Source organism: Staurois parvus, unplaced genomic scaffold (genome assembly GCF_062004578.1).
Source record: "Staurois parvus isolate SC_StPar_1 unplaced genomic scaffold, SC_StPar_1.0 ptg002573l, whole genome shotgun sequence".
NCBI classification, from domain to species: Eukaryota; Metazoa; Chordata; class Amphibia; order Anura; family Ranidae; genus Staurois; species Staurois parvus.
Window position 1 is genome coordinate 71,853 of NW_028320369.1, and position 15,133 is coordinate 86,985.

Below are 15,133 nucleotides of genomic sequence, written 5' to 3' on the forward strand. Positions count from 1 at the left end.
AATCATTTCTGTTCTGAGCTGATGCAAGGCAGCAGGACATGTACCATCTTTGGGAAAAAAGCACAGAACATAAATTTGCTCATGGTGACCTCATCACTAGAGATATTTTAAACTCAACTGTTGATCTGGGAGGACATACCCATATGTCCTCTCACTCCTTGGACTCACATGCGGCCTCATGGCTATCTGTATCCCAGTGGATCATCACCATCTGTTGGTGTCACAGTGTATCAGTGCACATCAACATCTGTCACAGTGTAACAGTGCGCATCAACATTTGTCACAGTGTCCCAGTGCACAACATCTGTGAAAGAAAAGGGTCTTCTACTCATCCAGTGCAGGGATTCCTCTGAGAATGAGATGGAGCAGGCTGAAGCTTAGAAAGCACTCATAACTAATACACAAATTTGCTAAGTTTTTCAAAATTCTGATTTAGATAATACTGATTGTTCTTTATTCAATTGTAACTACATGTACACCACATTCAACCATTAACTGTGTGACAGAATGGATCAGAGCAGAAAGCACTGTCCTGAGCACCTCTAGGTATGTGCAGTAAATGGGTAGTTGATAAATGCATATTAATTACTTTGCTACATTCTTTAGCAGAAATATAACAATCAGGAAATGTAGCAATCTGGAAACTACCATCAGCTATTCATAATATTTGTATTCCTCATTTTAGTAGAAGCAGGGGAAGCATGATGAAAAAAGCAATACAAAACACAAATTAACTGGTAATAAGCTCAAACCATATCTTGAACACAAGATTACATTTTGAACGTATTATTATAGTGAACAGCCATACATATTGCCACATTTATCTTGAATTTTGTAGTCACTCACCTGTATCATTCATAATGTGAGAAGAAGGAGATACAGGTGCAACTTTTGCAGTGAGAATTTTTACCCCTTCTCTCTCCATCCTGAACAAATAAGATTCTCTTACAGTGGACTTCTTAGTATTTTATTAACCTTCCACAGTCTCCCTCTACTTTGTCTTGGATTTTTCTTTTTCAGATAAGGGTCACTTACAGATTAATGGAATTAGCAAGGGATTACTTTAAAACAGCTTTTAAAAGACAATTCTTTATCTTCCCCTGGAGTAGGTTTTACACTACAATTTTTTTATTAGTTAAAATATCAGCCAATAGAATTCTAATTTATTAGGTTTTATTTCTTTCTTGGTGCTTTGTTCAGCAGAAATGTTATGAAAGTATCATAAAAGTGTTTAGTCATTTATCAGTGATATTGCCACATGTCTCATTCTACCCACTCCACTTCTCAGCAGGAGACTGCTGGTTTCATTATGAGTTCTTAGACACTGCTAGTGCAGTAGGAAAATAGCGACAACATCATAGTCTAAAACAATGTTGAGAGTGAAATGCCAGAGGAGGTAGACAAGAGACAAATCCATGTGGGCTATCAAAGATTAGACAATTATAACATTCCTAGGTAGACAGAACAGAGACAAGCAGTTGTGTCACCAGAGTTTGATGATGATTTACCATAAGGAACAGGACCTCAGAATGCCTGGTCATCAGTTAGGGCCACAGCCTTTCAGTGTCAGCCATGCAGCTCTATCTCTACCAGCAGTACCTTTGAGAATGGCACCCCACCTCAACTTAAAAACATATTTAAATTTCAATGGACTTGCTCTGGCCTGCCCCATTTTCATATGTGTTCTGGTGCTTTGCAGCCTATTCATTTTAAAGAGGTTGTTTAGCGCACTGCAATACAACATGCTTCAACAAATTCTTCAAATGGTGGTGTTTCCCTACATATTAGAAAATGTGCTGGACTACTGTGAACTTAATTAGAATGTGTTAAATCAGTTAATCAGCTGGCAAGGCATCTGTTCTGAATCCACTTTACTTAAAGTGATATTAATGGCTTATTTAAATTTTTTTAAAACAAATACATCACACTAACCTGCTCTCTCCAGTGGTTTTGCACAGAGCAGCCCAGATACTCCTCTTCTTGGGTCCCCCTGCCTGCACTCCTGGCCCCTCCCTCCTGTCGGGTGCCCCCACAGCAAGCAGCTTGCTATGGGGGCAACCGCTACTCCATGTGTCCATTTGCACACAGAGTTGCGGCTCTTCTCATTGGGCCGATGGCTCCCGCTGCTGTCTCAGCCAATGAGGAGAGGCAGTCCCAGGATTGCTGAGACCCCAGTGCACATTGCTGGATAGAGAGGGGGCTTAGGTGAGTATTAGGGGGCTGGGGTGAGCTGTTGCACAGAGAAGGTATTTTACCTTTATGCATAGAATGCATGAAGGTAAAAAGCCTTGAGCCTTTACAACCACTTTAACCACCTCAATGCAGGGAACTTTTACCCCCTTCCTACTTTTTTCACACAAATAGAGCTTTCTTTTGCTAGTATTTGATTAGCACTTGGTTCTTTATTTTTTCGCTATAAATTAACTGGTTGCCCACCAGCCACAGTACGTATACTGCGGCAGGGTGGCACCGCTCCGCAAAATCATGTATATAAACATGATTTTGCATATCGGTAGGGGGCACGCACGACGCCCTACCCGCGCCGCCGATCATGGCCGCGGGTGTCAATCACCGGGTCCCAGCCGGTCATTACCCGTCGGGTCCCAGCGATTGCCGGAAAACAGTGACACAGAGCACAGCTGCATTGTTTTCAACGCAGCTCTGCTCCCTGTCAGTTACCAACACACTGTTCCTGAGACCGGAGTTTAGCTCTCAGGATCAGTATGTTCCTGTGAAGTACACCCCCCCGCCCACTAGTAAAACACTCCCCTCACACAGTTAGCCCTTTGATTGCCTAAAAAAGTTAACCCCTTCCTCCCCAGTGCTATTAGTACAGTGTCAGTGTTTTGTTTTTTACACTGATCACTGTATTGGTGTCACTGGGGATGTCAGTGATCTTAAGTCAGTCAGTCCCCCAGTGTCAGAATGTCTGCCGCAGTCCCGCCATAAGTTGCTGATTGCCGCCATAAGTCGCTGATCGCCGGCATTATTAGTATAAAAAAATAAAAATTCCAGTATATATACTGCCATTTGTAAACGCTATAACTTTCACGTAAACCAATTAATTTACACATATTGGGATTTTTTTTTAGCAAAGACATATCGCAGAATACATTTTGGCTGAAATTTATGACAAAATTAGATTTTAAAATTTTTATACTGGACATGTTTTATAGCAAAAGTCCAAAATATTTTTTTTCTCAAATTTTTTTTTATATAACTCGAAAAATAAAAAACGCACAGGCGATCAAATACTACCAAAAGAAAGCTCAATTCGTGGGGGAAAAAAATGTAAATTTCATGTTGGTGCAGCGTTGCATGACCGGGCAATTGTCAGTTAAAGTAATGCAGCGCCGTAACACAAACCGCTTATGTAACCGCTCTCATACATGTGGTATCCCCATACTCGGTAGAAGTAGCAGAACATATTTTGGGGTGTAATTCCACATATACCCATGGCTTGTGTGAGAAATATATAATTTAAATGACAACTTTGTGTAAAAAATAAAGTTTTTGTCATTTTCCAGAAACTTGTGGAAAAAAAATAAATCTTCCATGGACTCATTATGCCTCTCAGCAGATAACTTAGGGTGTCTACTTTCCAAAAAGGGGTCGTTTGAGGGTGTTTGTACTATCCTGGTATTTTAGCACCTCAAGGAATGTGATGGGCAGTCAAAAAGTAAAAGCTGTGTAAATTCCATTATCTATACCATAGTTTGAAGATGTTATAACTTTCACACAAAGCAATCAATATACACTTTTTGGGATTTTTTTAACCAAAAACATGTAGCAAAATACATTTTAGCCTAAATTTATGACAACATTTTTGTTTTTTTGGATATTGTTTATGACAGAAATTAGAAAATATTGTTTTTTTTTTAAAGAAATAATTTTCTCAAATTTTTTTTTGTTTATAGCGCCAAAAATAAAAAGCGTACAGGTGATAAAATACCACCAAAAGAAGGCTCTATTTGTGTGAAAAAAAGGACATAAATTTAATTTATGTACCATATTGCTTGACCGCGCATTTGTCAGTTAAACTCGTGCAGTGCTGTATAGCAAAAAAATGGCGCAAATTGCAATATCTATACCAGTTTGTACACGATATAACGTTCATACAAAGCAATAAATATACACTTATTGAGATTTTTTTTACCAAAAACATGTAGCAGAATACATTTTGGCCTAAATTTATAACTAACTTTGAGTTTACTATATATTTTTTATAGTCGAAAGTAAAAAATATTGTTTTTCTTCAAAATGTTCGGTCTTTTTTTGTTTATAGCACGAAAAATAAAAAGCGCACAGGTGATCAAATACCACCAAAAAAGCTCTATTTATGTGAAAAAAGGATGTAAATTTTGTTTGGGTACAGCGCCGAGTAGCAAAAAGAGGCCTGGTCATTAGGGGGGTAAATCCTCAGGAGGGCCAGTTGTTAAAAAATACTGAAAATTTTGAAAAAAAAACAAATTTTTCTTTGTTTCTGTGAAAAAATTTTTGCAAATAAGTAATTTTTCTTCAGAGATTTGGGCATAATGTATACTGCTATGTTTCTTTGGTAAAAATAATACCAATCGGTGTATAATATTTGATCTGTTTAAAAGTTATAAAGTCTACAAGTTATGGTACCAATCATTGAAAACTGATCACACCTGATCAAACCTGATGTACTTATGGCCTATCTCACTTCTTGGGACACTAACAGCTGACAGCTAAAAAGAGTGGGACATTTGAGAGGAGAGTGAAAAAGTTTTACTTTTGACTGTTGGTGATTATTGGTGCTTGTTGTTGTTTTATTTTCTTCTTTGGGTTTTGCTAAAACCTTTTACTTTTTTAAATCACTTTTTCTGTCACTTTTTAAATAGCACTTTTTTCTTCCTTTCCTTGCCTTCCTTCAGTATGCTAATTACCCACTTCAATACCGAGCACTTTTACCCCCTTCCTGCCCAGGCCAATTTTCAGGTTTCAGCACTCTCACACCTTGAATGACAATTGCGCGGTCATGCAACACTGTACCCAAACTAAAATTGTATCATTTTGTTCACATTAGAGATTTCTTTTGGTGGTATTTAATCATTTTATTTAAATCATTAACAAAAAAAGACTGAATTTAAAAAAAAAAATAAACAAGTTTTTCTTTGTTTATGTTATAAAAGTTTGCAAATAAATAATTGTTCTTCAGAAATTTAGGCCAATATGTATTCTGCTACATTTATTTGGTGAAAATAACCAAATCAGTATTTATAATTTAGTCTGTAGGAAAGTTATAGAGTTCACAAACTATGGGATATAACTGAAAATGGATCAATCCTGAAGTACTGACAGCCAATCTAATTTCTTGAGGCCCAAAAATGTCAGAACAGTACAGATATCCCCCAAATGACCCCTTTTTGAAAAGTAGACAGTCCGACGTATTTCATAAGAGACATGGCAAGTTTTTTCAAAATTGTAATTTCTGTTGTCATAATTTTTCGGAAAATGAAAAAATTAAAAAACAATGTTTCACAATTTGTTTTTTACATACTGTCACCAGTGCAGTACAGCATCAGCATATAACTGGTGTGGCGGTAATCAGGGCCACTGACTGGTAACAGTACGAAAAAAAAATGTGATTGGCAACAGCTAATCACATGACATAGATGGGCTGTGATTGCTCCAGCCTGTGCATGTGATAGCTGTGACCATTCACAGCTAGACACAGTTGTATACAATGGATGGCATGAAAGGAAGCAATCCATTGTATACAACTGTCATGTGACCTGTTGTGATTGGTCACAGCAGGTGAAAAGGTACTGGCAACGGGGCCGGTACACAGATCTGTCATTGGCTGTGTCCGAGGTACAAGGCCGGTGACAGATCTCGCTACAGCATGGCCCTGTGGTGCATGCACAAAGTATGATCCAGGAAGGATGTCATATGACGCCCTCCCGAAGGGATGAAGTGTTTCCCCGGCCGTTATTTGACCATAGGCCAGGCGGCAAGTGGCTAAGGGGAGGAGTTAATTGGTCACAGGTGCTACAGGTACTATAGACCTTGCTGTAGAGCTCACTCTGAGCTTGCTCATTCTTGAGCTTGCCTGTATTTTGCTTGCTGGACCTTTGACCAAGTGGACATTTGATAAGTGGAGTTAAAAAACCAGAGCTGAAAACAGGAGATTATAACAGGAGTCTACTAAACTGTAAGTGACAACTGATATTGCCTATTAATATTGTAACTGTGATATGAGTACTAGCAGGGTTGAAGGTTTTGTGCAGTGCAAAATGTGCCGTATGTATGCAACAATGGAGCAACAGCTCCAGGATGGATACCGCTGCAACAGATGTTAGTGGGTTGCCCTTCTGGAAACTCGCATTAGAGATCTGGAGGAGCAAGTTGCAACACTGGGCAAAACCGACAACCTTGAAAGGGGTCTTTGGCTCTCTGATTATGTAGCTAATGGTATTGATGTGGAGGGTGGAGGGGCTGGTAAGGATTATCAGGTAGGAAGATGTGTTACTGTAATGAGAGGGAGTGGTTGGGGCTCACAGAAAAATAAGGCTGTCCCTGGGTTTGTGCACTCAAACAGATTTGCCAAGTTGGGTGAAGATGTGGGGGTGGCAAGCTCAGGGGTGGCAGCCCTGGATGTCACTGCTATCCCTAACAGCCGGGAGAGCAGACCATCTGGGAGGGGTGGTGAGGGTAGTGCCTAGACAGTTGGTGGTAGTAGGGAATTCTATAATCAGAAGGACTGATAGAATAATTTGTCTCCAGGATTGCCTCAACTGAATGGTTTACTGTCTCCCTGGTGCTAGGGTTCGGCATGTGGTGGACCGGGTTGATAAATTACTGGGAGGGGCTGGGCATGACCCAGCTGTCTTGGTCCATGTTAGAACCAATGACAGATTACATGGAAAGTGGAGGCTCCTTAAGAATCAATTTAAAGAACTAGGCTGCAAGTTGAAGGGAAGGACCTCCAAATATTACCTGTGCCATGCACAACTCAGGAAAGACAGGGCGAGATTAGAGAACTCAATGCATGGCTAAAGACCTGGTGTAACAGGGAAGGATTTGGGTTTCTAGAGCACTGGGCTGACTTTTCATTGAGGTGCAACCTATATGCTAGAAGTGGTTTTCATCTAAATGGAAGGGGGTCTGCTGTGCTGGGGGAGAAGTTTATGGGAAGGCTGGAGGAGTATTTAAACTAGGATCAAGAATTAGATTTTAACGGGGTAGACAGATCAGACAGGGGTCAGTACTTATTGGTGGGTGGAATGGGGAAAGATGGGGGGAGGGCTATGGCAGATAAAACGTTCCCATGTTACAAACAACCAGTGGATATGGTACCATTTGTATGAAATTAAAAAAAATGCAAAATACATGTACACAAGGTGTCAATGCATTAAAGTGTTTGTTCACTAATGCCAGAAGTCTGCCAAGCAAAATAGGTGAGTTGGAAGCTTTGGTGCATGAACAGAACTATGATTTAATTGGTGTTGCTGAATCTTGGCTTCATTCTTCACATGACTGGGCCACTAATATTCCTGGCTATGTTCTCTTTCGGAGAGACAGGGTAAATAGGAAAGGTGGTGGTGTCTGTCTCTATGTCAGAAGTGATCTCAGAGCAAGTGTGAAAGAGGACCTAGTTGATGGAGAGTGTGCTGAGGCTGAAGCATTATGGGTGCAACTGCACATGGGGGTGCATACTACAAAGGCAATCATTGGAGTTTGTTATAGGCCTCCCAGTGTTAATGAGGAGTTGGAGACTCAGATCCATGCACAGATCAAAAGGGCTGCAAGGCCTGGGACAGTGATAATAATGGGGGATTTTAGCTACCCGGAAATTGACCGGAGTAATGGTACTGCAGGAACAGTTAAAGGGCAAACATTTTTAAACCTACTACAGGACATTATTATGGTACAGTTCATAGAGGCCCCAACTAGGAATGATGCTCTGCTGGACCTGGTAATCTCAAACCATGCAGAGATTATTACAAATGTCTATATAAAAGAACATCTGGGTAGCAATGACCATAACATGATATCATTTATTGTTAGCTGTAAACAGCAAGCACATACAGGGGAAAAAAAAGCTCAATTTTAAGAGAGCTAATTTTCTAAGACTGAGAGCTGCTCTCCAAGACTTAGACTGGGAGGGAATATTGACATCAATTACCACAACACAGAAATGGGAGTTCTTCAAAAAGACTGTATGTGAACACACTGCAAAATATATTCATACAAATGAGCGCAGAGAGGCCACTCCAGGTGGAAACATGTGAACAGTTAATCATGAGCTCACCACTGCTGCCTTGTCGGCTTCAAATCATGTGGTGTCAGCGTCCTGGCGTCCCGGGTGGCATCATCATGGCAAGCAAAGGCAGTGTCCGGCATCGGCTTCAGCTGGGAGCGTATGCATATCTTGGTATGCATACCAAGACGACATGTTTTGCGCAGTTGCGCTTTGTCAAGTCTCTGGTAACCCTGGCCGGCGGCCATTATATAGAAGACCATTAGAGGAAAGGCTGGCAGAGTGTAATTAGCAGGGGATGTGGTGTTAATCAGAGCGGACGGCTCATCCTGAAGCAATGTTGAATACAAATTTAAAAGTACAAATTTTAAATGATAGAAAGTGGTGCCAATTAATGAAGTGATATGTATAAGAACACTATTGGAAAACATGATATATTTTATCTTCAGCAGAATTAATGTAATAATAAAACAATAAAATAATAAAGGAAAAACTTTCTTGTGGGAGAACTCTAAGTTAAAAATGACATCGCTGGTACATGGAAGCTATGTCAAAAAAATGCGTTTATAGTGAGGTAATTATGGGTATATGGACGAAGAAGGGGGGGGGGGGGGGTGGAAAGCTTGGCATATGAAGATGAAGATAAAAATGACTGTATAAAAAGTACTGCTAAAAGAAATACAATAAAATCAATATGGGTATCTAATTAGGTAGCTCATATGTTCGTAATCAAGTAAACGCAATAGATGTGTAGTAACATGTATTCATAATTGAATGAACGCAATATACACGTGGTAACAGTGAAAGTTAAAAAAACAAGTGTTAAAAGAAGACAATAATGTATATAAAAGAAATATCAGTACATAACCGTAAATAATGGTTGAGCAAAAAAAACAGGAGGATCCTAGTTCCGGGGACTATAGGTCATACTTATTAGATAATGCTATGGATTTCAAGATCCTCATTGAGACCATTGGGGGTCATAGAACCTAACTTGTAGATCCAGAACGTCTCTCTCCTACATAAACTCTCTTTCGTTGTCAGTAAATGTACCCTTTGGAATAAGTTCAATTGCTAAGACCTTTAAGAAGACTGAAATTCTTTTGATGAGAGTGCAAAAAGTGCCTGGGGACACTATGATTATCGCAACCGTCTCTTATAAGTCTTCTATGCTCCCCTATGCTATTGCGTAGAGGGCGTGTGGTTCGGCCTACATATTCTATATCTAATATCTCCCCATCTGACACTAATCCTCAAACTATTAGTATTGATTCTCAAACTATCAATACAGACTCTTCTTTTGAAGATGATGATAGAATATTAGTCCAGATGATAGAGGATCTATGGATGGAAAGCCATCCTTCTAACACAAAACACCCAATATTTCCTTAGACCCAGATATCATTCACACCAATTTTAAATCCAAATCCAGTTTTTTTCCAGTACAGTCCAAGGGACCATACATCGAGAACTTCTACCAGGCAGCCTATAAAGATCTTCTCAGCTTGTGCAATAATCCACCTACTAGTTACAACATGAGTAATTCCAAAGCACAAGCCTTAAAAAACTTAGAGAATAATAAAAACATTGTTATTAAGCAAGCTGATAAAGGAGGAAGTCTTGTTGTACACAACACCAGCGATTACATCAATGAGTCCATTCGTCTCCTTTCTGATATCGAAACATATCAGCTACTAAAGGCAGATCCCTTACCAGAGTATCAAATATCCCTCAAATTACTCATTCACAAAGCCTATAATGATAGTGTAATAAATAAGAGAGAAAAGTCTTTCCTCCTTCCCCCCATTTGTAGTACTCCATATTTTTATCATTTGCCAAAAATACACAAATCTACTGCACATCCCCCTGGTCGCCCGATAATTGCAAGCACAAATAGTTTTACTAATGGCCTCTCCAAGTATATTAACTATTTCCTCCAACCACTAGTTGTACAATTGCCATCCTACATCAGAGACTCCAGTCATGTGATAGAAATCCTCAGCCATTACCAGTGGAAACATGGGTATCATTGGGCGTCACTTGATGTAACTTGATGTAACTTCCTTATACACATCAATCCCCCACCACATAGGCCTACAGGCCCTTCAATATTTCTTATCCTCTGAAAGTTCTATTAACTCCACCCAAGCCAAATTTATTATTGAATGTACAGAATTTTGCCTTACCCATAATTATTTTACATTCCTTGACCAATTTTACTTGCAAACAACTGGGACTGCGATGGGAGTGAATTTCACCACTTGTTACACCACTCTCACAATGGGCTTTTGGGAGAAACAATATATACAAGTAAACAACCCTTTTGCCAAATATATCGGTTTTTTGGGGCGTTATATTGATGACATTTTATTAATCTGGGATGGAGATTTGAATGAATTTTTATCTTTTGTCGCATATTGCTATTCAAACGACCTTGGACTTCCTTTTACTCATGTTTTTAACCCCCAAGATATAATCTTTTTAGACTTGGTTTTATCAGCCACAGATAATGAAATTTGCAGTACAAATTACACTATTCCAGCTGTCATCATCCAGCCTGGAAAAATAATATTCTCAGTGGGCAATTCCAAAGACTAAGGAAGAACTGTTCAAAATTATGTGACTACCAAGAACACGGTTCTCTCCTTTCAAAAAAGTTTTCTGATAAAGGCTATACCCCTTCCCTTATTAAAAATGCATACACCAAACATGGCGTATTGAAAGACCGAATACATAATCAGGCCCGTGACCAGTCCAACTCGGTGAGGTTTATTACCAACCATGACATTACCAACATTATTTGCAAACACTGGCACATTTTACAATTAGATCCTAGACTAGCACCTATTCTCCCACGCGCCCCTCAAGTAACTTTCAAGAGAGCCCATACTTTGAAAAATATTCTAGCCCCAAGCAAAATGTCACCATCCACCTACAAAGATAACAGCCCCCTTCCTACATTTGATCACAGAACAGGTATCTATAGATGCAACAAAAGAGGTTGTCTCACCTGTCAGTCCATCACCCATGGAAGATCACAGGTGTTGGACTCCCAGGGCAACAGCTATCACATTCGTCAGTTTATTACGTGTGCAACTGGCCACATCATATACATCCTCACATGCCCATGTAAGCTCCTATATGTAGGCCGAACTACACGCCCTCTACGCAAATGCATAGGGGAGCATAAAAGACTTATAAGAGATGGTTGCGATAATCATAGTGTCCCCAGGCACTTTTTGCACTCTCATCAAAAGAATTTTAGTCTTCTTGAGGTCTTAGCAATTGAACATATTCCAAGGGTACATTTACTGACAACGAAAGACTAGCCCGTTTATGTAAGAGAGTGACGTTCTGGATCTACAAGTTAGGCTGTATGACCCCCATTGGTCTCAATGAGGATTTTGAAATTCATATCATTATCTAACAAGTATGACTTATAGTCCCTGGAACTAGGATCCTCCTGTTTTTTTCACTCAACCATTATTTACGGTTATGTACTGATATTTCTTTTATATACATTATTGTCTTCTTTTAACACTTGTTTTTTAACTTTCACTGTTACCACGTATATATTGTGTTCATTCAATTATGAATACATGTTACTACGCATCTATTGCATTTACTTGATTACGAACATATGAGCTACCTAATTTGATATCCATATTGATTTTATTATATTTCTTTTAGCAGTACTTTTTATACAGTCATTTTTATCTTCATATGCCAACTTTTCCACCCCCCCCCCCTTCTTCATCCATATACAAATAATTACCTCACTATAAACGCGTTTTGACATAGCTTCCATGTACCAGCGATGTCATTTTTAACTTAGAGTTCTCCCACAAGAACCTTTTTCCTTTATTATTTTATTGTTTTATTATTACATTAATTCTGCTAAAGATAAAAGTATATCATGTTTACCAATAGTGTTCTTATACATATCACTTCATTAATTGGCACCACTTTCTATAATTTGCAATTTGTACTTTTAAATTTGTATTCAGCATTGCTTCAGGACGAGCTGTCCGCTCTGATTGACACCCCATCCCCTGCTAATTACACTCAGCCAGCCTTCCCTCCAGCCAGCCTTCCGGACGCTGCCTTCGCTTGCCGTGATGACGCCATCCGGGACGCCAGTACCCTGACACCACGTGATTTGAAGCTGACAGGCGTGCTCTCTGATTTCAGCACCCTTCAGAACGGTGGGCCGTCCATTGGAGTCACACTGTTCACTTCTGGCTGGTCAAATTTTATAGAATTTGCTACTTTGTCTCACCCAATAAAGATGCACCTTCATTAAGGTGCTTGACTGAGAGAATTTTCCACAGCGTCTATTCTTTTCAGTTTGCAAAATATATTCCCATGGGCAACAAGTTTAAAAGGCTAAAAATCAAACCTATTAGGCCAAAGTTAAAAAAGCTATAAATAATAAGAAAAGAGCTTTTATTAAATATAAAAATGAAGGAACGCTATTATCGGTTAAACATTACAAAGAATATAACAGAATATGCAAAAAGGAAATAAAGGCAGCAAAAATTGAAAACGAACGACAGATTGCAAAAGATAGCAGGACAATCCCCCAAAAATTCTTCATATATATTAATAGTAAAAAGGTCCGGTCTGAGCATGTAGGCCCTTTACAAAATAATCTAGAGTGGGTGACTGGGGACAAAGAGAAGGCAAATTTATTAACCTCCTCGGCGGTATGATTATTTCCGATTTTTTGTGCTGAAAGCGGTACCATTTTTTTGCATGGAAATATGTAGTTTTTTATTGTAGGCTGTAATTTTTAGGAATAAATCTGTATGAACAAGAGTCTAGTAAACATCCCAGGTAGGATAAAATTTGAAACATGAAATCATAAATTATAATTTAATAAATAATCATAAAAAATAATAATAATAAATTTAATTCAATAATATAATCAAACCAAAAACACTGAAATTTGAAATACAGAGGCAAATTCGCACATCGCTGAGCAAAGTCGCAAAATCGTTTTCAGTGTCTGATGACGAATTTACCCACGAATCATTATCACTCAATTCTGCAAGTGGTTCTGATTTACTATCGCTGTTCTCTAGCTGGTCTAAAACCGCTTTTGACGTAAAGGGACGCTTTTTGGATGCCATGGACTTTTCTAAGTTTCCAGGCAGAAAGAACAGTCAAAATGCAGGCAGGGCACAGGACAAAGCAGTAGGGACAAAATGTATGTGAAATGCATTGAAACAGCAATGTTTTACTATGTAATAATAATTTTAAAAAAAATGAAATTTTTTAAAAATTTCAAATTTGTACGTCCCGACGTCACAGGGACCGGAACACGGAAGCCGGGTGCCGACATCGGGCAGAGGAGATGGCCGGGGATGCTGCAGGGGACACATCGTGGGAGCGAAGGACAAGGTAAGTGCTGCGGGGACTCCCTGAGCAATGCTGCATGGTAAGCCCGAGTGTAGCTCGGGGTTACCGCTCTTGGTACTCAAATTTTACCCCGAGCTACACTCGGGAATACCGCTAAGGAGGTTAAATACCTTCTTCAGCTCTATGTATACAAAGGAGCTCTTGTCCATAATGGGCATGGCATAGTATTGACATGAACATGGTAATGACACAGCTCCAGATGATCCACATTGGCTCACAATTGATATGATACAGAAATATTTAGACAGAATAAAGGTGAATAAAGCACCTGGACCGGATGGCATACACCCATGGGTCCTTAAATAATTGAGCTCTGTCATGTCAAAGCCATTGTTTCTAATGTTTAGGGACTCTTTAATGACTGGCATAGTACCACTGGATTGGCGTAAGGCCAATGTGGTGGTAATATTTAAAAAGGGGTCAAAATCTTTACCAAGTAATTATAGACCTGTTAGTTTAACTTCTATAGTTGGGAAGATACTGGAGAGTTTAATAAAATACCACAAAGATGAGGTGAGCAAAACTTTGGACAGAGGGGTGGCGGTGGATGTGGTATATTTGGATTTTGCAAAAGTGTTTTGAAACAGTTCTCTGCACACAGCTAATGTGTAAGGTAAAGTCTACAGGCTTGGAAAAATTTGTCTGTAAATGGATAGAAAATTGACTAAAAGTTTGTATTCAGAGAGTAGTGGTTAATGATTCATACTCTGAATGGTCTAGGGTTGTCAGTGGTGTACCCCAAGGTTCAGTGTTGGGACCCTTACTTTTTAATATATTTATAAACAATATAGGGTCTTGAATTATAAATACCATTTCAGTCTTTGCAGATGACACCAAGCTCTGCAGTCGAATAAGGTCCTTACAGGATGTCTCCAACTTACATGCCGACCTCAATGCACTGTTTAATTGGGCAACTATGTGGCAAATTAGGTTTAATGTTGATAAATGTAAGGGTATGCACCTTGGGCTAAGACTATGCATGCATCATACATACAAGGGGGGGTACAACTGGGGGAATCAATGGTGGAGAAGGATCTGGGAGTTCTCATAGATCACAAGCTTAATAATGGCATGCAATGCCAAGCTTCTGTTTCTAAATAAGCAAAATCCGCTCTTGTGTTAAATGAGGTATAGACTCCAGAGACAGAGATATAATTTTACCCCTGTACGTTACCCCTAGTTATATAACTATAGTTATATAGTTATAGTTTTACCCCTGTTATTAGTAAGACCTCATGTGGGCTAAGCAGTTCAGTTTTGGGCACCAATTCACAAAAAGAATATTGTCGAACTGCAGAGAAGGCCAACCGAACTGATAAGATGCATAGAGGAGCTCAGCTATGAGGAAAGATTAAAGGAATTGAATTTATTGTCTCTTGAGAAGCAGAGATTAAGGGGGGATATGATCAACATGTATAAATACATCAGTGGTTCATATAGTGAACTCGGTGTAGAGTTATTCAACCTGAGGTTATCACAGAGGAC